We start from the raw sequence: 14,952 nt of genomic DNA, 5'->3' as shown, positions 1-14,952 counted from the left end.
GTGGATTAGCATACACATAACAAAGAACACATTTGGCCTTTGATTTTTTGGGATTGGCTTGTTTCACTTAGCATGATATTCTCCAACTCCATCTGTTTACCTGTAAATGCCATAATTTCATGCTTCTTTAAGGCTGAGTAATATTCCATTGTGTATATATACCACAGTTTCATTATCCTTTCATCTATTGAAAGCCATCTAGGTTGGTTCCACAGTTTAATCATTGCGAATTGAGTGGCTATACACATTGATGTGGCTGCATCACTGTAGTATGTTGATTTTAAGTCTTTTGGGTATAGACCAAGGAGTGGGATAGCTGTTATTTTTAACATGCATGTGATCCTTTATTACATAAGTGTTTCTGAAATTGAATTACTTGATAATGTGTGAAAATTATGTATTAAAATGAAATAAAATGATAAGGTTTATCCTTTTGAATTGATAGAATTTAATTGTTATTAAAATCATATTATTCCCCATAAAGCAGACATATAAGAGTCTTACTTCTTCTTTGTGTTTCAGTAACATAATTTAAGTCATATCTCCCTTTAGGCCAGTCTCAGTATATTGCATATTTTAATTCAGCTTCCCTTATGAGCATATAGATTAAGTGACTGTAAATTATTTGGAATAAATGATAGAAATAGTATTGGAAATTGATGTCAGAATTCTGAACATCACCGTTACTGTTCTTTAATGTTTGTTTGTAGTAGAGAGTACTGAGAATTGTAGTGAATGAAACACAGTTTCACTCCTCAGAGACTTTGCATTCTAATAAATAAAGAGACTTCTATGTAAATAACTTGCATAGAATAAGTGGTATAAGAAAATAAAACATGGGGAAAAAGAATATGTCATATTAGGTATTTTCTAGAGGATATGATAGCTGAGCTGGATTTTAAGTAACTGATAGAAAATGTTAGGGGGAGATTTGGGAAAAGGAGATTTTAAGCTGAGCGTATTACAGAATCAAAGCAGTGGATGATTCAAGAGTCTTTAGTGATCTTTCATAGGAGCAGAGAGAAAAAGAGAGAGAGAATGTGAGAGCAGTTGGCAGTTGTCTGGACTTTCCAGAATCAGATTTGGCCATTTTTGAAGATCATAGAGCATCTCTTATGTCCAATACCTGAATATATATTCTGATGTTTTTTATAACAGCTCTTGAATTGTACATTTTACAACCCTCAATTTAGAGAAAAACTGAGGCTCAGAAGAGTTAAGTGATTCAGGGTCTCAAGACAAGATGTTATCAGAGCTAGGATTCAAATCAAATGTTCAAACCTCTGTGTTTCCTCTCTTAAAAAAAAAAAAAAAAGGCAGCAAAACTAGAGAATCAGAATAAACCTTGGGAATGTTACCAAAGTAGTTGTTTTCTTGGATTAGGGAGTAATATCATAGAGACATGGTGGCCATTTGGGAGACTATTTTAGTATTCAGGCAAGTGTGATATGAACTTGAATTTGGGGTGGTAACAATAGGAGTCAAGACTGTGTAATTAATGGTGGGTAATAAGAAAATAGGATTTCAAACTTACGGGCTAGAAAATTGTGATGCCCTCAGTGAGTGACTCAGGTAAGCCAACAATGTGGTTTAAAGAAGAGGATGTGAATCACCAGCAGGCCAGAATTCGATGGTAAATGCTAAAGTTATTTGATTGTGAAGACTTAAAGTGTGAACTAAGAAACTTAAGTTATAACTTCAGATCAAAGAAATGAGCACAGAACCATAAACTTGAGGCCAAGCTAAATATCTGGGTCGATGGTGAACAGAGTGTGGAAGGAGTGCACTAAAGGGTGATGGTGCAAACCTTTGCTGTGGGCCTAGAACCTGTGCTATTGTCCATCGTACATGCCTCTTGTCACCCTCAACTTCCTTCATAGTTGTGCTAGCTGTTATGGCTTGAATTGTATCATCTTCTAAAATGATAGGCTGAAGTCCTAGCCCCTAGTACCTCAAGATGTGACCTTATTTGGAGATGGAATCTGCACAAACTTTAATCATAATTATGGAAGTAATTAAAATGAGGTCATTTGGGTTGGCTCTAATCCAGTATGACAGGTGTCCTTATAAGAAATAGAAATTTGAACTCAGAGACATTTATAGAAGGAGGACTATATGAAGACATGGAAGAATGCTATCTGTAAGTCAAAGAATGCCTGAGGGTACCAGAAGCCTAGAGAGACTTGTAACATATTCTCTTCCATAGCCCTTGGAAAGAACCAGCTGCGCAGTGCCTTGATCATGGACCTCTAACCTCAGAGCTCTGAGGTAATGTATTTCTTTTGAATATGTTACCCAATTTGTGGTACTTTGTTACAGGAGCCCAAGGAAATTGATAGACTAGCAATCATAGGAGTTTGAGTATACTTCCTTCTCTTGGACTCTACAACTAGTGGTGGTTAACTGTCTCCTGCTCTTGCTAGTTATAGCATACTTCAACATCCCTTTGTGGCCAACCTTGTCTCTGCTCCTGTAAATCAATTCCTTCTAAAGAACTTCAATTGATTTGACCTTCTTTTTGTTTCAGATACCCTGTTGATCATTTAAACTCTTAAGTTTAGCTTTTTGAGGAACTGCCAAACTATCTTTCAAAGATGCTGCACTTTACCACAACTTATGGTACATAATATTTTTCACTGTCTTTTGGCTCAAAATATATTCTAGTTTTTATCATGAAGAAACGTAGAGGTACACTTCTTAATTTCCAAGCATATTGTTTTCTGATAAACTAACATCTAATGTGATTTTTGCTGTTTTTAAAAAAATCTATTATTTCTGCTGGTTCATGCTCATTATATTATGTTTCCTTGAGTGCTTAATTATTTTTGACTATGTGCTTATCCTGACACTTGAAAAATTATTTGTATGAATAACATAAGAACTTGTTTTTTGTTTGTGCTGGGTAGCCTGGTATATTACCTTTCTGGTTAGATAACCTTGATTTATCTAACATGATGACATTTTAGGAAAATAACCTTCTTTATGAAAAAAGTAGAAAATTAAAAAAAAAGCCCTGTTGATATAGTATCAAGGCTTAATAGCTACTAGCAATTTATTCAACCAAAATTTACTGAATGCATGTAATTTGCCAAGTATTATTCTAGGTGTTAGAGTTATAGAAGTGAGCAAAATGTAGTAGTTCTCTCTTATCTATGGTTTTGTTTACCTGTTTACAGTTATTCTCTTCAGCAGTAGTTTGAAAATATTAAGTGGAAAATTTCAGAAATAAACAGTATGTAAGTTTAAATTGCAGGCCATTTTGAGTGGCATAATGAAATCTCTCACTGTCCTGCTACATTTGGGAAGTGAGTTAACTCTTCGTCCCGAATATCCTCGCTGTATATGCCATATATACTTAGCAACCATATTTACTGGTTGTCATATTTATTATATTTACTGTTGTGGTATCACTGTGTTGTGTTCAGAACTTTTAATTTTTTTTAATAATGACCCTAATGCACAAGAGAAGTGATGCTTGCAATTTGGATATGCTAAAGAGAAACTGTAAAGTATTTCTTTTAAGTGAAAAGGTAAAAGTTCCCAACTTTGTGAAGACAAGGAAAATAATCATTGTGAGGTTGCTAAGATCAGCAGGAAGAGCAAATATTCGGGTTGGGGGTGTGGCTGAGTAATAGAGTGCTTGTTTGGTATGTGCAAGAGCTGTGTTCAATTCCCAGTTTCCAAGAACAAAACAAAGCAAAACAAAACAAACCCCCTGCCCTGCCCTGCAAACAAATCCTCTGTTCATGAAATTGTGAAGAAGAAAAAGGAAATTCATCCTGGGATTGCTGTTGTACCTCAAACTTTAAGTTATGAACATGATATGTGATAAGCGCTTAGTTAAGATGGAAAAAGCATTCAATTTATAAGGCTTAGTACTATTCGTGATTTACTTTTAAGGTGACATTTGCCGCTGCCATCCAATACCCTTTCCCAAGACTATTAAGTGGTTTCAGTGTTTTTGTTCTTTTTGCATTTAGTTGGCTTCATGCAAATTTCATCATTGAAGTGTTTTCTATATGGGAAAATTGTTACATTTACATAAAAAAGGAGAATTTGTTACTTCTCTCAGTTTAGTTGATTAGAGGTTACAATTGGAAACTATAAATTAATTAAAACCAAAGCTGTCAGTAACAACATACTGGTCAAAAATGATGGGCAAATCTTGTGTACAGATGTTGCCTCAGAAATGCAGTATGACATCATCTTTCTTTCCCTCTCCATTTAAACCTGTAGTTTTTTCTCCAAAATTTTACTGTGTTCTCTACGCATTAAAATATTTTGTGGAAATATTGTACTCTTTGGAGCAGTGGTAATTGAGAACAACTTTCTGTAAGTATCTTTTGTTCTGTAAGCCAAAACTTGGGCCCAGGGACTTTGTCTTGTAATAGGGGAGTTTCTTGGCATTCTTACTTAGAACATACTCCTGACATAACACTAACATTTGATGTGATACTTTATTTCAGCAAGGTCTGAAAAGACTAAAAGAATCAAGCAGCCCTGAAGGTTCACATCTCCAGAGACCAACCCAGAGTCAAAGAAGCTGTGGTTTAGCTAATTTAAAAAGCGTAACAATAGAAAGTTATATATGTTTCCTTAGAATAATCACTAAACTCTTTAATTTGCTGTGAGTATAGCCCAAGACGCCCGTTTTGGTTAGTTCTTAGTACTTGACAAACCCTGCAAAACTTAGTGACTTAAAACAATGACAGTACGTAGTTTGTTCATGAATCTGCAACTTGGAAGGGTTTAGAGTTGAATTGATTGGGTTATGAGAGCCTTCACCCAATCAGTGAATTAATCCACTCATAGGGTAACTGTAAGCAGGTAGGGTGTGGCTAGAGGAGGTGGGTCCCTGGGGGCATATATCTTTGTTGAGCGAAATTACTTCTTTGCTACCTGGTGTGATGTCTTGAGCTGCTTCCCTCCACCATACTCTTCCACCATGATGTTCTGTCTCACCTTGAGCCCAGAGGAATGGAGCCAGCAGTCTATGAATATGACCTCTGAAACTATGAGCCCCCAAATAAACTTTTCCTTCTCGAAAATTGTTCTTATCAGGTCTTTCAGTCACAGCAGTGAAAAAACTGACTATAACATGTGGCTTCAAGGTGAGTGCTTGCTCATGCACAGGTGATGGTTGAATCTTGGTCCAAATACCTATGTGTGGACTTTCAGTGAGGCCTTGGCTTCTTCACAGGTAGTGCCTGGGTTCTAAGGATGAGAAGAAGGAGAAGGTGGGAGAGGGATGGGACCCACTCTTATTTTGTTATAGCATATTTTTAGAAATCACAGTATTACTTCCAAGGCATTTTATTCCTTGATGTAAAGGCCTGCTCTATTCAAGTTGGAGGGAAAATGTCTATGCCTTTGGGTGAGATAGTAGGAAGCTACTGAAAGACATGTAAAACTAAAATATTGCTGTGATCATTTTTGGAAAATATTGTCTGTTTCAATGCTTCTGGGGTACCTCTTATCTTAGTCTGTTTTACATTGCTATAACAAAATACCACAGGCTGAATAATTTATAAAGAAAAAAATTACTTTGTCAATTCTAGAGGCTAGAAAGTCCAATAATAAGGTGCTGGCATGTAATAGGACCTTCTTGCTTTGTCATCACATGGTAGAAGCATCCTGTGGAGAGAGCTCGTGAGTACAAGTAGGTAGGAGTAAGAGAAAGCCAATGAAACCAAAATTGCTTTCGTAAGAATCCACTTTGGCTAAAACTAACCCACTCTCTCAGTAATAACATTTATTCATTCATGAGAGTAGAGCCCTATGACCTAATCAGTTCTTTTTTTTATCTTTAATATTTTAATTTTATTTGTTCTAATTAGTTGTATATGACAGTAGAATGCATTTATACATTTTGATAGATCATACATAAATGGAAGTTCTCATTTTTCTGATTATACATATTGTAGGATCACATCGGTCATGCAGTCATGTATGTACATGAGGTAATAATGTCTGTTTTACTCTACTATCATCCCTTCCCCCATATCCCTTCCCCTTCCTTCACTCCCCTTTACCTAATATAAAGTAACTATATTCTTCTGTATCCCCTGACCCGACCCCATTGTGAATTAGCATCCACATATCAGTCTTTGGTTTTTTGTGATTGGCTTATTTCACTTAGCATGATATTCTCCAACTTCATCCATTTACCAGCAAATGCCGTAATTTCATTCTTTTTCAAGACTGAGTTATATTCCATTGGTTATATATACCACATTTTCTTTATCCATTCAAATGTTGAAGGGCATGTACATTGGTTCCATAGTTTAACTATTGTGAATGAGCTGCTATGTACATTGATGTGGTTGTGTCACTGTAATATATTGATCTTAATTCCTTTGGGTAGAAACTGAGGAGTGGGTGGGATAACTGGGTCAAATGGTGCTTCCAAAGTTTTTTGAGGAATCTTCATTCTGCTTTCCATAATGGTTGCATCAATTTGCATTCCCAGAAGTAATGTATGAGTGTAACTTTCCCCCCACACCCTGGCCAACATTTATTGTTTCTTATATTCTTTTTTTTTTTTTTAATTTATTTTTATTGTAAACAAATGGGATACATGTTGTTTCTGTTTGTACATGGAGTAACAGCGTACCACTTGCATATTCATACATTTACATAGAGTAATGATGTTTGATTCCGTTATTTTTTCCTTCCCCCCCACCCCTCCCACCTCTCTTTTCCCTCTATACAGTCCCTCCTTCCTCCATTCTTGCCCCCCTTCCACCCCCCATTACGTGTCATCATCCGCTTATCAGTGAGATCATTCGTCTTTTGGATTTTTGAGATTGGTTTATCTCAACATGATATTCTCCAATTTCATCCATTTGCCTGCAAATGCCATAATTTTATTATTCTTTATAGCTGAGTAATATTCCATTGTATATATATACCACAGTTTCTTTATCCATTCATCAATTGAAGGGCATCTAGGTTGGTTCCATAGTGTGGCTATTGTGAATTGAGCAGCTATGAACATTGAATTATTCTTGATAATTGCCATTCTGATTGGAGTGAGATGAAATCTTAGTTTTGATTTGCATTTCTCTAATTGCTAGAGATGTTGAACATTTTTTCATACTTGTTGATCAGTTGTATATCTTCTTCTGTGAAGTGTCTGTTCAGTTCCTTAGCCCATTTATTGATTGGGTTATCTGGTTTTTTTTGTATTAAGTTTTGGGTTCTTTATATATCCTGGAGATTAATGCTTTATCTGAGGTGCATGTAGTAAAGTTTTTCTCCCAATCTGTAGGTTCTCTTCACATTATTGATTATTTCTTTTGCCGAAAAGAAGCTTTTTAGTTTGAGTCCACTTATGGATTCTTGATTTAACTTTTTGTGCTTTAGGGGTCTTGTTAAGGAAGTCAGAACCTAGGCCAACATGGTGAAGATTTGGGCCTACTTTTTCTTCTAGTAGTCGCAGGATCTCTGTTCTAGTGACTAAGTCTTTGATCCACAGTGAGTTGAGTTTCATGCAGGGTGAGAGATAAGGATTTAATTTCATTTTGTAACGTGTGGCTTTCCATTTTTCCCAGCACCATTTGTTGAATAAGCTATCTTTTCTCCAGTGAATGTTTTTGGCACTTTTGTCTAGTACGAGTTACCTGTATATGTGTGGGTTTGTCTCTGTGTCTTCTATTCTGTACCATTGGTCTACATGCTTGTTTTGGTGCCAATACCATGCTGTTTTTATTACTATAGCTCTGTAGTATAGTTTGAGGTCTGGTATTGTGATGCTTCCTTCTTCACTTTTTTTGCTAAGGATTGCTTTGTTTATTCTGGCTTTTCTTTTTTTCCAAATGAATTTCTTGATTGCCTTTTCTAGTTCTATGAAAAACATCATTGGGATTTTAATAGGAATTGCATTAAATTTGTGTAATGCTTTTGGTAGTATGACCATGTTGACAATATTAATTCTGCCTGTCCAGGAGCATGGGAGGTCTTTCCATCTTCTAAGGTCTTCTTCAATTTCTCTTTTTAGTGTCCTGTAGTTTTCATTGTAGAGGTCTAATCAGTTTTTAAAGACCTTACCTCTTAAGACTGTCACAATGGTAATTAAATTTCAACATCAGTTTTAGAGGAAACATTCAAACCATAGTACCTATATTCACTTACTTTTGGCTTCAGATTGATTCTATGGGTGAAGTGAAAATGTTTAATATTTAAATGTAGAGAATAGAAGATAGGATAGAGATTGAAATTGTTTCCTATGGCTAATAGCTCCTTCAATTACATTTTCTTTATAATTGTATACTTTTCTGGAACTCTCCCCATTGGGGACAGGGTTAAAATGGCAAAACCCAACATATTATGTTATGCTAACTGTATCAAAACGTGTTATGATACATTGCATTAGGGTTGAAGTCTCAGTTTTGCCGTGTTCTGATTGTGTGACATTGGGATAGGTATTTAACTTCTTTAATTTGTTTATCTAAAAAGTCATAGTGATGAGATTTTCCTTATAGATCTGGCTTGTAAAACACAGAAGTTTGGTTAACTAATAATTTTGGAGGCTGAAAGTCCAAGATTGTGCAGCCCCATTTGTCTGGTCTCTTACAAAGGCCTCTGACTACTTCACAACTTGGCCTGGCAATATGGTTAGGAGTGACAGAGGGAGATACAGGTCACATGGCAAGATAGGAAGCAGGAAACCAGTGGGATCAGGCTTGCCCTTTTATGACAACCCTCTTATAGATTGAATCTACTCCTAGGAGACCTGAAGTACTGCCATGAGATAGCATTATTACACTTAGGAGTCTAGAGCCCCATGACCTCATTACCTCCCACCAGATCCACCTTTTAAAGGTTCTGTCACCTCACCACCAATAAACTGAGGACCAGGCTCCAGCACATCAACCTTTGAGATCTAACTCCAAACCAAAGCAGAGATATTATCTGTAAAGGGAGACACCTCAGTGACTAGGAAGTTTTGGGGTCTCAGCCATTATATTTAGGCAAGTTATTGAAACTGTGTGACTTAGGATGTTAAATTTATTATGATAAATGTCCTAGGTGCCACATAATTTGAGATCACTTGTATTCGTTTTCTTTGGTTGCCCTAAGAAAATACTACAAACTGTGTGGCTTGAACAACTGAAATTTACTTTCCCATAGTTCTGGGTGCTGGAAGGCCAAGAACAAGGTGTCAGCAGACTTGCTTCTGAGGATTTGCCCTTTGGTTTGTAGATGGTTACCTTCTTGCTCACATGGTCCTCAATTTCATGTGTGCAAGCATCCCATGCATCTGTGTGGGCACACTTCCTCTTGTAAGGATCAAAGTCAAGTTGGATTAGGGCCCATCCTCATGACCTCATTGTAATTTTATTACTTCTTTACAATCCTTTTCTCCAAATACAGTAGCAGTCTGGGGTTCAGAAGGTTAGAGATTAAACGTAAGAATTTGGGGGAACACAATTCAGTCCATATCATCACTACTATACTTAAGTGATTTTTAGGGCTTATTATATTCAGCTGTATACCTCTATTGATCTTTTGTGCTGTTGCTGCCTTTTAAGAGTCATTTTCTATTTTTTCCATTATAACAATGCTGCTGTGAATAGTTTTATAAAGAAATTTTTGTGCACCTTGTAAATTTCTCTAGAGCTGATTATTTGTGTAATCCAGGTAGAGGAATTACTGAATTATCTTGAAGAGAATATCTGGTTTTAGTAGATATTACCAAATCACTCGACAGAAATGGTCATAACAAGTTGTTCTCTCCTGGAAGTGTAAGAGAATTCTTTTTTTCATTGTTTCTTAGGTTAAACTTGATATCATTAAAGGAAAAGTTCGGGTTGATGTGACTCTCATAGTGTTGTTTTACTTTTGCATTGTTCTACTCGTTGATATTAAGCATCTCTTTATGTATTTATTGGCTGTTGAAAATTTTCTCCCTTGTAAATTATTTGTTCATATCTTTTGCTTATTTTTCTTTTAATTCATTTTTTTCTTATTGATTTATAAGACAGTTTTTCTCCCTCACATCATTGACTATTATTCCATTATTACTTAGGTTTTGGAGAGAGGTTTTTTTACAGTTTGTAGATTGACTTTTCCATTTGTTTATGAGAGTTTTTTTTTTTTTTGGCAAAATTTATAATTTTAATGTCAAGTCTGTTTGCTTCTTTTTCTTTATGATTGTTTTCGAGGCATATTTATTTTTGATGTGGCATCTGGATAGACTTCAGGTGTTCTGATGTCCATTGAATTGAAATAAACAAAATCAGATAATGCTTTTTGCTTAAAGGAAGGCTGTATTCTGTAAGCTGTTCTTTTGCTAGGACGTAATTTAAAGTGATTGTATTTTCATTATGAGACTGAATTTTTCTGTGTAGCCTTAAAAATGTGGTTTGGAGACATTTTGAGTTAATTTCACACCTTACTTTTCCATATTTTGGTGGGTCTGTCATAATAATACTAAATAAATAAGTTTCTTTCTGTTTATAAATAAGAGAACAGTAATTCCATCACTGTGTATATACCCCTTAAGTTTTCTTGACCTTTTTGACTCATTATTATCATCTAAGCCTATATTGGTTTTCTCATTGTTATTAACTTTGTTACTAGGAATATTAATGGTCTTTTGGGAAATAGTTTTAATGTTATTTTACTAAGAATTAGGTCCATTTCTTATTAAAAGGTAATATTTTATAATAGTCAAGGGCACTAGTTTCTCTTTGTGCTGAGTTTCATGTCAGTTGTATATTTTGAATTTATATTTCAAATTTTGTCTTTTTTCACCTAATCTTATACCATAACTTCTAACAAATGTATGTTATTTGTGTCATTGATAGTTTTAAATGTCTGCTGAGTCATTGAAGACCCACTGATTATGTGCATATAGACTGTGTATTTTGTTCTTTATCCCTACTTTAGTAACACTGATTATATTCTGGCTTGCTTATAATTTATATCTTCATTACAAATTTGTGCTATACCAAATGGAAGTAAATTCCATCTTCCCAATCATGATTACTTATAGTTTGGTGACTGAAGTAGGTGTACAAATTCACCAAGGTTCAAGATTTAGGGTGATAATTGAAACTAGAGTGGTCCAGTGTCACATCCTCTGGAAGTGTTTCAGATTTGCAGTCTCAGGCCCTACTCTGAACCTGCTGAATGAGAATGTGAGGGGTCTAGGAGGGAGGCTAATGTGTTTTAACATGGCCTGCAAGTGATCTGAAGCAATATGTGAAGGAGCATCCTACAGCATTTTCTGGATTTCATACAGTTCTCTAAGGACAGTGTAATTTGTAATGTGTACTTTTAGACAGTTTTCTTGGGTTGGTGGAATAAGTCATATCTTTTTTCCATAGCTCTTGTTTTCCTGTGGTGGGGAAGTGAAGTAGGATGTAGGTAAGGCTAGAAGAATGTTGGGAAAGGGGAGGTTGTCTGATCCTTTTCACTCTTCCTGGAAACACATATTGATGATCATTTTCACTCTTCCTGGAAACACATATTGATGATCCTTTTCACTCTTCCTGGAAACACATATTGACCTTCAGGTCTTTTCACTTCTTGTCTGCACTAGACTGCTGGAGTTGAGCAGCTTTCTTGATGTGTACATTGGTGTTCTGAATTTCAAAGTAAAATCACTGTATTCACTTCACCTACATGAACAGTTGAACTCTGAAGAGGATAAAAGAAAATGTGAGGTGTGGTTCCCACTCACATGCTTGAGCATGGTGGAGCCTTGAGTTCAAATTCGCATTCTGAACTTGACTTGAACAGTAATTGTTGGCAGAGTTCCTAATCTCTCTGCGTCTCATTTTCCTCTGTTGTAAAATGAAGGCAACACCTACTGTGCATTTCTTACTGGGATGTTCAGGTCATTAAATGAAGTAATGTATATGAAGCACTTTAAATATAATAGGCACTCAGTGACTGGTAGCTGAATGCTATTATCATTATAATAATCATCATCTAGTTATTTCTGTATTTGAACATCACACTTGACTCTACAGGGCATACTGTATTAATGGTCTAGGTGACACTTTTCAGGAATTGCTTTCCTGGCTCTGTGATGATTCTATCACCGTGGATAATTTAATTAGCCCTTGCCTGCTGAGCTCTGGGGCTGTGGCACTCAGGAAGAGATATGTGGTGTAGAAAGGACCAGGGCTTTGGAGTCAGACAGATCTTGATCTGTCATTACTCCAAGAGTTCCTAGCTAATACACCTGGGCAAGTTGCTTAGCTTTTCTTCCTCCATTTTTTTTTTTTTAACTAAAAAAAGAATAACATGGAAGGTCATTTTAGGAATTAAATGGGAATATATATATAAAGTACTTGGCCCGTAGTAGGCACGTAGTAATTTTTGCAATAAATATTTCCTTGTCCTCTCTCTCTCTTCACATTACAGAATTCAGTGTTTGTGTTATCTCTGATATAGATTGATTTTTCTTACACTTTTTAATTCTAGGAGACCAAGAAGCTAAATGACTCACTTGCTTTATACTACTGGAAAAGGAATAATCTAACAAATCACATTTATCTAGAAGTTTGTGACACCTAGTCCTACATTTATAGATTTTTTTTTGGTGTGTTTATGAAAATCACATTTTTACTGTGATAAAAATACATAACAGAACTTACCATTTTAGCCATTTAAAAATGTACTACCAGTGGTATTAAGTGTATTCACATTGTCTTGTAACTATAGCTATATTTTCCAGTCTTAGTTTTGGTATAGTATGTGAAAATTTATTTCATGTATTCTGTTTGCTTGCCCATTTATTGCAAAAGACTCCCAGTTGCAGAAAACAGAAATATTAGAGCTTAGAGCTGGTTTAAGCAGAACGGAGCTTATTAAGGAGTAATAGTTTATAGGATTGTTGAGGAAGTAGATGTATTAGACAGTAGGCTGAGCTCCTAGGAACAACTCCACACCTTTCAGTTGGATAAAAACTGAAAATACATTGTCAGCTAAATTGGTTCTAAAATAATTAGCTAATGTGTAGGCAATTTCTCAAATTTCATGAGGGAGCTGCACCTGTCTCTTGTGTGAGTATCACAGTGCTCTGGTTAAGTTTAGAAGCTGGCCCCCAGAAGGATCATCACCTTGCCTGTTGTCATGACTGACTCTACTTGTTTTTGGTTGGTATCTCTCCTTGCTTCCTTTTTTCTTCTAGTCTCCTAGGATTGTTTCTGTTTGAAAAGTACCCCTTTGCTTTCTAACCGCCTGCATGTTGTGTGTTCTTTTACAAAGAAGCTGGTTGGACAGTGAGTACAAATACTCTATATACCATAGCTTTCAGAAAGGAAAAGACTAAAGGGACATATTGATTTAGCACCTTTGTCCCCTTAAAAGAGGGTAGTTTCAAGAGAAGAAAATGAAAATGGCAATCTAGCTGTGTTGATAGGAGATAAATTTTATATTAAAGGAGAAAAACCCCAATTTTTAAAGTTTTACCTTATAGTGAATACATTTAGTTTATTAGAATACATCACTCTTCATCTTTTTTCCTTTTTCCTCTGTGTGTGTGTGTGTGTATGGGGATTGAACCTAGGACCTCATTTATGTTAGGTGAAACTTCTACCATTCAGCTCTATTCCCAGCCCACTCTAATTTTTTACACTCCACCATTTTTGTTTTTACAATCATAGATAATGAATACTCTCTAGTTGAAGTGATATCTTAAAACTGAGCCATGCAGAAATTTCATAATGTAAACAATTTGTTTTGTTTTGGACACATTCATGGTAGGGGTGAAGCTGAGGTGGTGTTGGGATGAGGATAATGTTATCTGTGAAGGGTAGTGTCTAATTTGAAGGTTATTTCCTGTTTTAGTATTATCTAGACCAGTACTGTCAAATAGAAATACTTGAATCAATCATGTTAACTGCATTAAAGGTTAATATGTAGCTAATTATTTCTCAGATTTCATATTTCTCAGATATGGGCATTTTCAAGTTTTAAAATATCAAATATGGGAATTATAGTTTAATGCAAGTTTCTAATGCTCTGAAATATTTCTGTCACACACACAATGTAGATTTGCATTTGCCTCAGTCTTACGATTTGCATTTATAACAGATCTTGTGGTATGGTTTGCCTTGTGAAGAAGCAAGAGTCCTGATACTTTGTCAGTAAAAATGTCTCATAGGTATGATTCAAACAGTTTTATTAGCAACATATGGGGTATGAAGGAGCCACAGAGGGGAGTGTGGAGTGTGAGGGTGCTGGTCTGTCTTTTTTGGCATGTAATTATATCAGTCGTCATGCCTGGTGTTATTCGTTACTGCCTTGGGAATATAGAAAAATAATGTATAATGTAATGAAACAAAAATCAGAATAAATTATAATTATTGAGTTTGTAGAGAATTGTTAGAATGAAAGATGTATTTTTCCACACCTAAATTTTCTTTTGGCATTTTAAATTTTATTTGATCTTTTAAATTAAAACTGAAGTTTTCGTTAATTTTGATATTTGAACCACCTAAACACGGTGAACACAGCTGAATTTCACAGATGGGAGCAAACTTCTTTTTCCCTATTGTGACAATGTGTATTCTATTTAATTAACTTTACCAAGTATTTATTTAATTTTTCTTTAGAATTATTTGTAGCCTTTAAGTGATTCTATTATGCTTATAATAATTAGATACTACATGGAGGACAATATCAGACACAGCCTGTGGATTTATAGAGTTTAATTCTATGAAAGCACTCACATGTACATGATGTTTAAACAGTTGGTAGTGGGAATGATAAGACATATGAGTCAGCAAAGCATTTACCTCTGGAACAGGAGGTAGGAAATGGGATCAAGGGAGAGGTTCTCAGGAGCTTCAAATTTTATTTTATTTTTTAAATTTCTCTTTCTGCTGAGATTCATTGATTGCCAGAAATGTTTACTCATTTATTTACTTACTTACATATTTACTGCAGTATGATGGGGCCCAGGGTCTCCCTCGTGCTAGGCAAGTCCTTAAC

At 35.4% G+C, this 14,952-nt stretch overlaps 1 protein-coding gene across 16 annotated transcripts in view; it reads left to right on the top strand.

Annotated features, from left to right (window-relative positions):
• Gtdc1 (glycosyltransferase like domain containing 1) overlaps nucleotides 1-14,952 on the top strand; it is a 399,059-nt gene that overhangs the window by 39,388 nt on the left and 344,719 nt on the right. The window lies entirely within an intron of this gene.

The sequence above is a fragment of the Sciurus carolinensis genome, chromosome 3 (genome assembly GCF_902686445.1).
Source record: "Sciurus carolinensis chromosome 3, mSciCar1.2, whole genome shotgun sequence".
NCBI classification, from domain to species: Eukaryota; Metazoa; Chordata; class Mammalia; order Rodentia; family Sciuridae; genus Sciurus; species Sciurus carolinensis.
The sequence above is the reverse complement of the archived record's forward strand: the minus strand, read 5'-3'. Positions and strand labels throughout refer to the sequence as shown.